Consider the following 15,696-nt stretch of genomic DNA (forward strand, 5'->3'; position numbering starts at 1 on the left):
CCTAAAGAATCATTAATGTGATCTATCTTACAATTAGGTGCAATCATTTTCATAATAGGTAATGTGTTATTAATTGCCTTAAATGCTAAGGCATTGCAATTAGTAATCCTCTTAATGGAATCCAAAAGTACCTCTTTAATGTTAGTGGGTCTGAGTTCACCTATAGATGTGCTTGGTTTTGTTGTAGGTTTCTTCTCAACAGATGTCCGACCAATCAGTTTCACTACATCCTCTTTATTTCCATCAGATGCATCCACTTTACTTATATTTTCTTTCGGTGGATCTATTTGTGTCTGTACCTCTACCTTTAATGGTTTCTCAGTCTGATGAAGCTTCTCTGCAACTACCGGTGTCATAGACTCAACATGAACCTCTCCCTCAGATTGTTTCTCTGTCAGTACCACTTTTGATTTCTTAGATTCCGGTTGCCCTATGCAAGTCGTCTTGTCCTCTGTTTATTTCTCAATCTCTAGTTGCTCTATTTGAGTTGGTATCTCAATTTCCTGAGAGTCAACAGTTTATGCCAGTTTCTCTGAAATCTTGCTGTCCTCAACACTATTTGCCTTAACCTCTGTAGTTTCTTTGTCCACAACAATATTTATATCCTTGTTACCTACACTCATTGTAAAAAGTATCTCAGACTCTGAATTAGTATCATCATGGGTCATATCTTCAATAGCTATATCCAGTGGATTAGTTGTATGAACCGGTGATGAAGGTGCTAATGGAGGGGTGTCCTGAGTTGGTGGAGGGATGTTATCTGTTATTTTTATAGAAGGTACACCACCTACTTTACCTTTTCCCTTGTACTTTGATATACCTTGAATGTCTTTTCTATTTTTGGTCTGGTTCTTTCCTCTTGCTTTTCCTTCTCTACAAAGAATATGTCCCATTTATCTGCAGTCCCATCTGCAATCTCTTTAACCCTTCCAGCTATCAGGCTCACTTGATGGTGTCCACTAACAAATACTGACCAGTTAGCCTAAAAAATAAGCTCATCTATCTCTTCCTTAGAATTTACTAGATGTACAACCAAGAGTGCTTCAACTTTGAACTTCTTGTCAAGTTCCATCACAGATATCCTTTTAGCTTCCAATCTCATCTATAAATCATTTGGTAACTCATCAATCACTTCTATCAAAACTTTCTTGTAAATATCTAAATATAAAATAATGCTTTCTTCAATTGTGTTTTTGTAAAAATCATTTGAAGATTTATACCATTTATTTACATTTACCAGATTACCTTCTTGTGTAATCTCATTTAGTATATCATCTAGTGTAGGGGTAACCGATGTCTATTTCTTCTTTGGTGTAAGCTTCTTTTGCGGTTCCCTAACTACTTGCTGCTTCTTCCTTAGTGTCCTAGTTTTCTTAGGAGTAGGAGAAGGTACCGGTGAGGTTTTCCTTTTACTTTCCACTCTTTTAAACTTAGCAACCTTACCATTGTTAGTATCAGAGGATGTTACAACTGGTGAAACATGTGCTTCAGGTTGCAGTCCTTCAAGCTCACTTGCTGATATACCACTGATATTCATGACATTTTCTTTGATTTCTTTGACCTTCTTGGAGGCATCTTTGATAAATGTTTCTCTTCTTTTTGTTCTCTTCTGCATAGATACGTTACTCTCTATAGTTTCTGCATTACCAAAGAATTTCTCAGATGGCTCCCTTGGTGCATCAAGTAGAGCTTTAGCATATGTCTCTAGAACAGATAGGTCTACCTCATAACCCATCTCAGTAACCCAAATAGTTCTAGGGCTTAGTGCTTCCATCCAAGTTTCATCTCGCTTAATGACAAAACATATTTCCTTGTCATACTTATCAATTATGCTCTGTGGCAGTCTCTCTCTTTCTCTCATCTTAGTGCCCATGCTGGTGAAATCTTCCTATATCTGTTTTCCTATCGGGATGTCATAACCAAAATCCTTGTGACCTATGACAGGTATCTCTTTGGTAAAGTATAGCATTAGGCATACTAGTAGGTTTCCAAAATGGAAAGTACCTTTCTCGTCTCTCTTAATCTTCCTTAAGATCTTCCTTAAGTTATCAATGAGTTCATCTTTAAGCCATTCACACACATCAATCTTGGCATTATTGTTCACCATCTCATATGCACTGTGAATACAAAGGCTAGAAACATAATTCAGTCTATTTGCATGTGTTTCTTTATGTCCTAGTAACATACTCACATATTTCACATTTATATCTTTAACATCATTCACTCTAAGTGATCTATATATTATCAAATGTGGCTCTGTTTAACTCCATAACTCTCTTGTTAGGTATCTTCTTGGTTTTTTCAGGCCTACTACCAGTTGAAGGTAAACCAGTAACTGCCTTAATTGCTTCCTTGGTTATCTTGCAATTTGACTTTAACCACATGAACTCTCCATGGAGTCTGCTCAATACAAGTCTTACAACTTTCTTTGGAAATTCAAGAATGTTCAGAATCTCTACAAAACCTAGGTCTTCCACAATCTTATGTTCAAGTTTAATCACACCATTTCCATTGGTAATAACCTCATCAAATATTTTCTTCAAATCCTCAGTTCCTAGGTTTTCTAAGTTGCAATGTATGCAGATTCTAGAGTCTTCTACAAATGCTACACCCTTCGGAATTTTCAAAAAAGCTCTGACTGAATCATCCTATTTTGCAATCTCGGGGATAATCTTAAACATGGGTCTAGGGCATTTGACATTTTCCACAATGATAGGTTTTGTAATAAATTCAGGAACAAAAGATGAGGTTGCTATTTCAAAAGATAAATACCTTTTAACCAAAATTATGAATGCCTGAAAATCACTTCATAGCTTCGCCTTACAATGCCCTTGCTCTGTTTTGTGCTCTCTGATTGTTTGAATGCCTAGTGAGTTAGAAATGAGGGTTTTTCGGTGCTTTATAGCCAAAAAGGTTCTAAAACCGCATTAAATGCTCGTTGATTAAGTGAAAATTTAACACATCTTCTAGTAAAGAAGAAATGTATCGTCTCACCATCAACCAAGGGTAGAATGCATGATTTTCAACTTGCTGCAATATCCTCTAAGGATTATTCCCCAGTTAGATGAAGAATCTCCTGTCGGTAGAGGATTACTCTGTTCTACCAGTGCAGAGATAGTTTCATCAGTTCTTTGATCACTCTTCTTAATCCATTGTTTTGAAAATTCTTGGTTTACTTCATCTACCTTTTCTTTGCCCTTCAAACTAGATCCTTTATTGTTCATCGGTGTATCCTTGCTTCTACAAAATTTGCTAATATGTCCCATCTTGTTGCATGCATAACAAGTTACATTATTCCTCTGAATAGCCTTTCCATATCCTTGACCAGTTTGTGATCTGCATTGATTAGATAAATGCCCAAATCTTCCACAAACATAGCATTTCACATTCATTTTGTAATTTTCTGAATTATGAACAACTTTGTTGCATTTGGAACATTGACCGGTGGGTGAGTTTATATTCTAATTATTTCTAAATCTACACTGATTTTCTTTGTGACCATATTTATTGCAATTAAAACATTTTCCATTAAATTTATAAGCATTAGGTTGTCTTATCGGTTTGTTTTGATCTTGATTATTTTCAGTACCAAAACTTTCTCCATGGTCAAATCTAAGTCCATTTGTATCTCCATCAGGTTTTTGTCTTATAAGCATGTCATCAAGTTCTTCGAAACTTTTCTTGAATTTGTCTTTGTGTTTATTTGCAGTAACCAATTCATTTTCCAAAATTCCAACTTGTCACACAAGCTCATCTTTATCATGTTGCATGTGAATCAGATTTGTCTTTAACATATCATTTTCATGACCAAGTCTCAGATTTTCATTTCTAGCATCATTAAGTCTCCTAGTCAAGTCTTCTTCATTCTTCTTCCTATATTCAATATCTTTACATAACCTCATAGTCATATCTTTCTTTCATTCTTCATATTACTATTTTCTTGTCTCAACTTATTTGCAATATCTCTAAGAGTTTCTTTTTCATCATCATCATTCTGCATTTTCTCATGAAGTTCCTTTCTCTTATTTGAAGTCCTTTAATGAATTCCTTAGCAGTCCTTAGATCATCTTCAAGTTTGATATTCTTCTATTTTTCTGCATCAAAATATTCAAGAGATTCTTCCAACTATTTTCTTATGTTCTCCATCTGTACCAGTGTCAGAATCTCCCTCAAGATGTTAGGCTTTTTTAAATAGAGGACTAGACTCTGATACCAATTGTTAGATTCAATGAAATTCCCAAAGACACTGAGAGGGGGTGGGGTGAATCAGTGTCTAACTGGTTAGCAGAATATTTAAACTTATTTATAACTTTGCAACCCAAAACAATGTACCGATAAATAAGAATTATTGCAGTAAATAGAAATAATAGAGACAACATAGAAACACATCATAACACAAGATATTTTAACGAGGAAACCCGATGTGGGAAAAACCTCGATGGGATTTTTGACCCATAATATTTACTCACTGGCCAATGAATAAATACTACTTACAATAAGGGGCCTACACATGCAGGGAGGCCAAGAACCTATAGCTTACTGCTCAATAAAGAGTCACACTGACTACAAAATGGATTAATAAATCCAATACAATGTACTATTCAAAACAACATCTCTAATGTCAGGTTCAGTACCGGTTTAAGCTCAGATAGAAACCTTATCCAAAACCTTCGCTGCCACTAACCAATTATTTTCTACCATACATATCATCTCCTCTACTCTCAAAATGACCTATAGGATCTCATACATATATGAGTCTTTTACATTATACCATGTCAGCTTACAAAACATATTTATATTACAATAAACAAAAGTTCATCCCATGTCAGTTGGAGTTCCGGTATGCTTTGTTGCTGATGTAATCTGAATGCTGGTGTAAGTGTCTATTAGTGCCAGTGTCTACCGGTGTATGAAGTTTGTGATGTCGGGCATGTAGAAACCAATTGCCAGTGAGTTTCTAGTTGGTTGCCATCAATGACAACATCAACTATTCTCATAAGAGTGTAGAATGCCAACAAGCACATCATGGTATAAGGAACCAAGATGTAAAGATATCTCATTGAAGAAACAAACATGTAGTAGACAAGGAGTGAACCCTTCCATTCTAGGAAGTAAACTAGGGGTCAAGGTATGTGTGACATTCAATAGCTGAATGCTCCTATCATAGACACCCACTAGAGTAATTTCCCTAGAACTTCATTGGTTCATTCCACAAGCAACAAACAAAGAAAAAGATAATGCCCACCATGGCTCCTCTAGTCACTTGTGGACATCCTTGAGTAGCATAGGAACATGATCTATCGCCAAATGATAAAAGACAAAGACTGAGCCGGACAAAATTCAGATGCTATACTGACCTTGTGCCTTCGTTCTCAGTTACTTAATGTGATGGTTGATAATGTTTGATCTCAAAAAGTTGCAGACCCCGTTTAAGAATGACCTGCCTGATTTCAACTGTATCCTCTTCTGTTTAAGACAAGATAATGATCACTTGATATGGATATGATAAGATTGATAAGAAAGTTGATAAGTTGATTGCAGATGTTTGAGTCGATAGTTGTATCCTTTGTTAACTTCATGCAAAGAGTTTGCTAGATATCTACTAGGGTATTTGTTTCTTGTGAGACATTTTATTACAAGTGTTTTGATTGATCGATTTTTTATTTTTTAGTTCTTTTCCAAGAGCTTTTTTGATGTTTCTAGATTATGTGGATCGATATTTGAATGTTTTTTAAAAAAAAATTCAAGATATTTTGCAGATGTTTTTGGTATCTTTTCAAGATCGTATTTGAATTTTTTTGGTAGTTTCACAACTCTTTCTGAATGTTTTGGATTTTTTGAAGGATTTTCCAATGTTTTTGGATTATAAGGTTTTTACATATTTGAATGTTTTTTATTGATTTTTTTAGGACATTTTCCGAATCTTGTTGATTTATTTGAAGGATGTTATATGAATTTTAGGATTTTTCAATTATGCCCCCAGTGTGCAGATCTGTATGACATGCTAATCTATAGAATGCATGTGGAGATAATGAATTTTCGATATGACCTATGTTAATGCAATATGCATGATGAAGATACCTTTCCTATTCGAACAAGGATAACTATTTTTTGTTTAGCATTTTGTAATACACCAATTGAAATGGAGGTACAAAACATTTAGTATATTAGTGGTCAATCGATCCTTAAAGTCCCTTGGAACATCCAAATTAACACACTTAGTGACTAGGATTTAGAAATGAAGACGCAAAAAACTTCCCCATTGGTTCTTGAAACTTTGATCTTCTTTTACCCATGTGTGTGCAGATGAGTTAATTCCTTCTCTTGTGTCCACTAAAGATCCTTAGCATCCTATATGACTAGATATGTGAATTATCCTAACTTCAAAAGCATCCTGAATAGAGCCTCATTGCCATCAAGCTTTTATAGCTCTGATGAGGTTATAGACTGTAATTTGTCAAATTTTGCTCCATTGCTAGCAGACATTCATAGCCCTTATGGAGTTACTCACATGTTCCCATAGTCAAGTTTTTTGTTGCACTCGTATGCATGATATTTCAGTTATATATCATTTTTCTTTTACCTTGAGATGAATATTTGGCATAACACTTTTTCTCTCCTTTTTTTTTTCTTTTCTTGCGTTGACTTGTAAGTAATGAAACCTACTTGGGTGTGACAATTATAGTGGCGCTGAAGTATAATTTGAGATATTTCACTAGTCATATGATCAACTAGGTGTCTAGAATGAATTAGAGATTTTGTTAATGTGTTTGAGATATAGAAATTGATAGATTTTGGGTTAACAAGTCTCAAAATAGTGAAATCACTACCCAACCATAAGTAAAGCGTCATCACAGGGTCATGTTGAAAATGAATGAGCTTAGAACCTCAAAGACTTCATGTCTGAATTGTTAGCGATCCCATAGATACTGAGAGGGGGGGGTGAATCAGTATCTGACCGGTAATGAAATTTTCTTAAAGCTGAATATGCAAAATATAAAGTAACAGTATACCGGTATGCAAGAATTAATGCAAATAACAGAATCAAAAGCATCCACATGAAAAGAACACCATAACACAAGATGTTTAATGAGGAAACCCAGTGTGGGAAAAACCTCGGTGGGATTTGTGACCCATAATATTCACTTACTGGCCAATAAGAGAATATTACTTACAATAGGGGCCTGCACATGTAGGAAGGCCAACTGCCTAGAGCTCACTGCTCAATAAGAAGTCACACTGACTTACAATGAGGATTTACACAAATCCAATATTCTGTACTACTTTACAATAGCATCTTCAATGCTAGATTTAGTACCGGTTCTTGCTCTGTTCTTTACATATACCCTTGACCTACAATTCGCACATTAGGTCTGCCTTATAATTTATTTATTGCTTTCTATCCATATCATACAAATGCCTACAATGATCTCTTTTATATACAAGAGTCATTTTACAATTTTCCAAGTCAGCTTACAATGATAAACAAAATATTACATATCAAAAATCCTGTCGGCCTCTGTGCCGGTATACATATTTCCTTCTGTGCTGGTGTACATCTTTTGTGCCGGTATACATATTTCCTTCTGTGCCAGTGTACATCTTCTATGCTGGTGTAGATTGATTTTGTTGATGCCGGAGCACTGTTTTGTTTGAGTAATGCTTTGTTGGTATAATGTCTTGCCAGTGCCATAGGATTGCAAGGTTGCCTGAGTAATGCTTTGCCGGTGCCATAGGATTGCAAGGTTGCCTAAGTAATGCTTTGTCGGTGCCATAGGATTGCAAGGTTGCCATCAATGACAAAACCTTCAATCACACACAATGTCTCATTAGAGTGTCCATATGCCAACAATCTCCCCCTTTTGCATTGATGGCAACACTCATGAGAAATTTCAAAAAGATATCCAAAAATGTGTAGACCAAAAAATGTTACCAAAAATGTGAGAGCTCCCCCTGAGCATGCGATCCCTGTGTTTTGAATTTTCTCATCTACTACTCCCCCTTTGGCATCAATGACAAAGGTTAGTAGATTTTGTAGTTGTACCAATTCATAACCTCAACCTTGTAGTTGGGTAGTTATTATCTGAAGAATATCTCCCAAAATTAAGTTTATGCCATCCATAAACTTCTTACTCTCCTTTATTGCTATCTCAGTTTTGTATACTGTACTAGTGAGATGCTGCAAGTGCTCTGTCGGTGTTTTGCTACCTTGTGTTAGTGCCTCTGAGATTTCCTTACGCAAAGATGCTAAATAGTCCAATCTTGTACTTAGTTTAGATCTCAAAAATTTTTGCCTTGTTTATTATTTTCTCTTTTTCTTTTTCTAATTTGAGCAATTCTTCCTCAAAATTTGTTATCTTTTCCTCAAAAACTGATAATGTATCGGGTGAGTTACCAAAATTATCAGCAAGTTTATTGATCTCTTTTTGTATCTTGCTCATCTTTTTGTCTACATTCGTGGTCAAAAAGTTTATCCTACAGGTGTCTTTGTACAGAGTTTTGTACTCTTTCAAAAAATTGCACAGTTCCGGTAGAAGTGTGTCAAATTCCCTGTTACACTTCTTTATTCCTTCCTCAAATAATTTCTATTTTTCTTTTTCTACACTTTCCTTTACAGTTTCTACCTTTGTTTGCTCAAAATTTCTAGAAATATATTTACAAAGTGTATCCAACTGGCCTAAAGAATCTTTGTTGGCTATATTACAATTGGGAGCTATTGATTTCATAACTGGAATTGAATCATCTATCGCTTTATAGGCTTGTGAGCTATAATTAGTTATTTTCTTGATAGATTTGAGCAATACCTCTATTACATTTGATGGTGACCCAATAAACTGAGTGCTGGTGGAAGTGACCATGCTGGTATTGACCTCTGGCAGGTCTGTTTGTGTCTCCATCTCTTTAAGAACATTTTTTCCTCTGGTAGATCTGTTTGTGTCTCCATCTCTTTAAGAACATTTTTTCCTGCATCAATTCTTACCGGTGGCATCTGTTTTGGAGCCTTTAGCTCTGTTGGTTGCTCTGTTTATGTTCCAGATTCCATCTTTTTCTCTGAATTTGTTGTCAGTTGCTCTTTGTTTCTTGTTGCTGGTTGCTCTTTGTTTCCTGTTATTGGTTGCTCTTTGTTATTAGATTTATCTGTGGTATCCTTATCTACCACTATGTTGATTTTTTGAGTATCAACATTCACAGTATATAGGACTTCAGGATTAGGATTATTATCCTCTGTGTCCATGCTCTCAGCTGCCGGTTGATCTTCTGCAATTGTTGTTTTTACCGGTGGAGTATTTAAAGGAGGTGGGGGTAAGTTGTCTCTAATCTTGATACTTGGTGGTCCACCAACTTTACCTTTCCCTTTGTCCTTTTGATATACCAAAATGGGCTTGGGATTCCTATATTCTTCTTGTTTTTCTTTTTCAACCAAGAATGTATCCCAACCATCTTCTGTTTCTTTTGAAACTTCAGTAACTCTACTTGCCATTAGTGATATTTGCCAATGTGCAGTGGAAAAAATTGTCTGGTTGGCCTAAGCTATCAAATCATCAATTTCCTTGGGTGAGTTGACCAGGTATACTGCAAGTAAATTTTCTATTTTAATTTTCTTATCCAACTCAACTATTCCTTGCCTTCTAGCCTCAAGTCTTTTATATAATTCATCAAGAATTTCATTTAGGACTTGCATCAAAAACTTTTTATACATGTCCATGTGTAATATAACACTTTCCTCGACTTGTCCTTTCTCATCATCTGATAGGGTGTCATAGATTTTCCCTATGTTTTTCAATTTACCTTCCTTTGTGATCTCATTCAGTAATGTGTCAAAAGGGGCCAAGTCAGTGTTTGTCTTCTTCTTTTTGGGGGTCAGCTTTTTCTTAGGTGTGGCTTTCTTGACTGGAGACCTCACAACTTGTTGCTTCTATCTTGTCCTTCTAGGTGAAGGAGTGGATACCGGTGAGGGGTCTCTTTTCCTAACAACTCTTTTGAAAGTTGCTGGCATATCTCCTTCTGAGGAGGTATCTACCCGTGATAGATGAGTTTCAGGTTGTTGGGCTGCCAACTCTTCTTCTGTTATGCCGGTTTTCTTTAATACATCATCTTTTATGGCTTTTGCTTGCCTAGTTCCTTTCCTCACAGATGCCTCAACTTTCTTTACTCTCTTTTTAGATTGAATTTGACTTTCGATGGTCTCAGCACTACCAAATACTTCTTCCTTTGGTTCATTGGGGGCTTCCAGAAGTGCTTTGGCATAAGTTTCCACTATGTGGTCATCTGTTTCATACCCCATCTCTGTAACCCAGATTGTTCTTGGGATGACTGCTTCCATCTAGATCTCATCCTTTTCTATTACAAAGCATATATCATCCTTGTATTTGTTGACAATTTCTTGTGATAGTCTGATTCTTTTATTCATTCTAACCTTTAGTGCTTGAAAATACTCATTGATATTCTTTTCTCTGTTTTCACCCATGTTGTTGAATAAGTCAGACAATTGTTTTCCTAACGGTATGTCGAATTCAAAATCCTTATAGCCTATACCGAGAGCCTATCTGATTATATGTAACATTAAGCATACAAGCAAATTTCCAAATCTAAAGGTTCCTTTCTTATCCTTCTTGATTTTTGCCAAATTGTCAATTAACTCATCTTTTAACCATTCACAGATATCAATTTTTACATTGTCCTTAACCATGTCATAAGCACTTTCTATGCATAAACTGGAAACAGAGTTAAGCCTATTTGCATGAGTTGCTTTGTAACCTAGAATCATGCTAATGAATCTCACATTTGTATCGGTCACATCATTGACCCTCAATGATCTTTTGTCAGATGTTGCACCAGTTAATTTCATTACTAGGTCATTGGAGACCTTCTTGGTTTTGCCGGGTCTGGTACCAGTGGAAGGTAACCCTATTATTGCTTTCATAGCTACCTTTGTAATTTTATGCACTGAGTCAAGCCAAAAGAATGAGCCATGTACCCTGCTAAGAACTATCCTAACCACTTCCTTGGGAAATTTAGGAATGCAGAGGATTTCAGTGAATCCTAGGGTTTCAACAATTTTATGTTCAGGTTTCACATTTCTAGCATTGTCACATATAATAGATTTATACATGTTTTTGATATCTTCATCACCTAATTCTTCTATGTTGCAATGAATATACATTCTCGGGTCTTCTGCATAAACAACACCCTTTGGAATTTGGGAAAAGGACCTGTGTTGTCATCTTTCTTAGCTACCTCGGGAACTAGCTGAAACACGGGCCTAGGTCATTTTATAACCTCGACTACTATAGGGTTTGCTATGAATTCAGGTGCAGAGGAGGATGCCATGATGATAAATACCTTTTTCTGCCTTTGGATGGATTGATTCCTAAAGTGCTTTGCCTCTTTTCTCGGAATGCCTTAGCTCGGAAATCTTCACGCTCTCTAAAAGTTTGAATTCATGGTGAAATGAAATGGAGCCAAAAACCTTATTTTATAAAGTCTTTTCTGCTACCTACCACATTGATTGTTTGCCGGCAATGTATTAACTCAACTTTATTTGCTGGTAATGAAGGATTTTCAACTTCTTTTCTCTAACCAAGGGAATAATAGCATGTGTCATTAAATTGCGAAACCCTCAAGATGATTTTCTTCAATTTGATGAAGAACATCCTACTGGTGGAGCATTGCTCTATCCTACCGGTGGAGCATCATATTGTCCTACCGGTGAAGCATTTGTTGGTTCTACCGGTGGAGGAGTAACCCCAATATTTAGATCACCTTTTCTAATCCATTGCTTTGAAAATTCTTGCTTAACCTCTTCAACCTTTTCTTTACCTTAGAAGCTAGTACTTTTGTTATCTACCGGTGTACCTTTACTTCTACAGAATTTAACAATATGACCAATCTTGTTATATGCATAACAAGTTATATTATTTTTCTAAATATCTTTCCCATAACCTATTGCGGTTTGTGTTCTACATTTATTTGATAAATGACCAAATCTTCCACAAACATAACATCTTACATTCATTCTGCAATTTTCAGAGTTATGACCAATTTTGTTGCATTTGGTGCATTGACCGGTGGGAGGATTGATGTTTTGATAATTCCTGGATCTACATTCATTTGCCCTATGACCATATTTATTACAGTTAAAGCATTTTCCATTGAATTTGTAAGTATTAGAGGGTCTTACCAGTTTGCTTTGATCCTGGTTATTTGTAGTACCGGAGCTTTCTCCAACTTCAAATCCAACTCCAGAAGCGTCACCTTTGGGTTTTTGATTCTTCAATAAGGTACCAAGTTCTTCTGAGCTTTTCTTAAATTTTTCTTTGTGTTGATTTGTAGTTTCCAATTCCCTTTCCAAGATCTCTTTTTGTCTCATTAGTTCATTCGAGTCATTTTAAGTATGCATCAGATCTGTCTTCAACATGTCATTTTCATAGCTAAGTCTTGTGTTCTCATTTGCTGCATCACTTAGTCTTCTGGTCAATTCTTCTTCATTCTTCTTTCTGTCCTCAATCTCTTTGCAGAATCTCATAGTCATATCCTGCATTTCATTTTTTGTTGCCATGATCTCTTGTTTCAATTTGCTTATCATATCATTTTGTGATTCCTTTTCATCATTTTCATTTTGCAATTTTTCACAAAGTTCTCTTCTCTTATTTCTTGTAACAGTAAGATTTTCTCGAAGTGCCTAAATAATGTCCTGAGCTGCTTTTAAATCATCTTCTAATTTGATATTTTTCAACTTCTCTGCATCATAGTCAGTAAGAGCTCCTTCAAGTTGCTTCATCAGATTTTCCATCTTTACCGGTGTCAAGATCTTCCTCAAGCTATTAGGCTTCTGAAAATAGAGGACCAGACTCTAATACCAATTGTTAGGGTTCCCACATATACTAAGAGGGGGCGGTGAATTAGTATCTGACCAGTAATGAAATTTTCTTAAAGCTGAATATGTAGAATATAAAGTAACGGTATACCGGTATGCAAGAATTAAAGCAAATAACAGAATCAAAAGCATCCACATGAAAAGAACACCATAACACAAGATGTTTAACGAGGAAACCTAGTGTGGGAAAAACCTCAGTGGGATTTGTGACCCATAATATTCACTTACTAGCCAATAAGAGAATATTACTTACAATAGGGGCTTGCACATGCAGGAAGGCCAACTGCCTAGAGCTCACTGCTCAATAAGAAGTCACACTGACTTACAATGAGGATTTACACAAATCCAATATTCTGTACTGCTTTACAATAGCATCTTCAATGAGAGATTCAGTATCGGTTCTTGCTCTGTTCTTTACATATACCCTTGACCTACAATTCGCACATTAGGTCTGCCTTATAATTTATTTATTGTTTTCTATCCATATCCTACAAATACCTACAATGATCTCTTTTATATACAAGAGTCATTTTACAATTTGCCAAGTGATCTTACAATGATAAACAAAATATTACATATCAAAAATCATGTCGGCCTCTGTGCCGGTATACATATTTCCTTCTGTGCTGGTGTACATCTTCTGTGCTCATATACATATTTCCTTCTATGCCGGTGCACATCTTTTGTGCCAGTGTAGATTGATTTTGTTGATGCTAGAGCACTGTTTTGTTTGAGTAATGCTTTGCCAGTATAATGTCTTCCTGGTGCCATAGGATTGCAAGGTTGCCTAAGTAATGCTTTGCCGGTGCCATAGGATTGCAAGGTTGCCTGAGTAATGCTTTTCTGGTGCCATAGGATTGCAAGGTTGCTTGAATAATGCTTTGCCGGTGACATAGGATTGCAAGGTTGCCATCAATGACAAAACCTTCAATCACACACAATGTCTCACTGGAGTGTCCATATGCCAACATGAATATCTAAGAAAGGAGATGACCCTTGCTTCTCTTAAATGCAAATAGATGACCAACTTAGACAATTGCCTTGTTTTATTGATGCTGCTATATGAAAATGTAGAAACTTTACAAATGTGATTTTTGAATATGATGGTGCTTGGAAAGAAACTATATGTGATGCATGCTTTGAATAAAATGGTATGCAATACGGAAAGTAAAACCTAAACTAACTTAACCCTTAGATATAATATCATTTAAGGTGCATGATGTTCATAGGATCGAAGAGTTTTGTGTAGGTAGTTCATTGGCCTTTTTTTGAAGAGTTGGATAAAGATGTCTTTTCCAATAGGATATAAGGACTCAACTAAGTGTACATGTTTAACATCTCCAATGAAGATTTCTTTATTTTTTGGATTTTGTGGGTCATTAGAGGGAAATCTAGCTCTAGAACCCATTAATTCAGCTATAGCCTTAGAATTTTTAAAGCAATCCAATTGTGGTAGATTTTTTTGCCCCCAGTCTTTCAAGTGTGGGTATATGAGGCAAATAGATTCTAGTTCTAAAGTTGTGACATGAGCAAGTGCTATGTTTGTTTTTTGTCACTACCTTGGAAGTTGATGATGATGCACATACAATTGTTGGCAAGTTGTTCTCTGCAATATGATCAGGATTGGTGATTTCATTGATAAGGGGTTCATTAACAACTTGTGTAGAGGGATTGGGATCATGAGGTAGACTAGGAGAAATGGTAAATTCATCTAAGAAGGAATATTGTGAGGAACATGGAGGATTATGACATGGAGATTTAGGGATGGAGGGACCTTGATTAGGATTTGGATAAATAATGGGATCTTGTTTAGGACATGAAGGTAAATGTATGCTTTGATCTTGTCTTGGAAAAGGATTATTATGAAGGATAGAAGGGATGTCTCAATCTTGCTTAGGAGGTGGATGTTGAATGGGACTTGAAAGGACACTTTATTCTTGAGACAAAAGGGTATCATTATAAATGGAATAGAAAAGAGCAAGGGGATCATCATAAGATTCTTGGTTGGTGGGATCTTGATCAAAAATTGGGTAGGATGGAAGTGGTTGTTCTTGATCTTTATTTGTTTCAGGGCTCATTTCTTCTTTTTTTGGATTATCCTCTTGACATGGGGAAGGATTTTGGAAATGCATGGGATATTCTTTGAATGTTTCAACATTTTGGCCTGATGAAGAAGGATTTTGAATGAGATCCTCTAAATCATGACTTGAATTAGATTGGATGTGTACGATCGATAGTGATTGGGAGGTTGTGTTATTAGATAGAGATGGCATGGATTGGTCTTGCATGACTTTAGGGGATGATCAAATGGTGGATAGATATGGTTGATTTGGGCTTTGGTTGAAAGGCATTTGATTTTGGTTGAAAGGAGTATGATTTTGGGTGAAAGAGGTTTGATTTTGGTTGAATGAATTTTCATTTGGACTCTGGTTGAAAGGGTTTTGATTTTGGTTGAAAGAGGTTTGAATGTTGGATTGATGTGAATTTTGATTTGGACTTTGGTTGAATGGGGTTTGACTTTGGTTGAAAGAGGTATTTTGAATGTTGGATTGATGTGATTGGTATGATTGATATAGTGGGTTGAAATAAAAAGAAGGTTTACATGACTCTAAAGTTGGTTGAACTGAGGTAGGAATGATTTTGTTGAAGAATGAAGGTTGGCATGTTTAAATGGTCTCACAAGAAGAAGAAGGTTGGCTTGATACTGATTCCCTTGTGGTCATCACTTTTCTCATCATTTTTTCTAACCAGCCTCTATGGTTGTTAGGACTAGTCATGTCTATCATTTGTTGTTGCAAAGTCTTGATCTGTTGAGATAA

The sequence above is a fragment of the Cryptomeria japonica genome, chromosome 5 (genome assembly GCF_030272615.1).
Source record: "Cryptomeria japonica chromosome 5, Sugi_1.0, whole genome shotgun sequence".
NCBI lineage: Eukaryota > Viridiplantae > Streptophyta > Pinopsida > Cupressales > Cupressaceae > Cryptomeria > Cryptomeria japonica.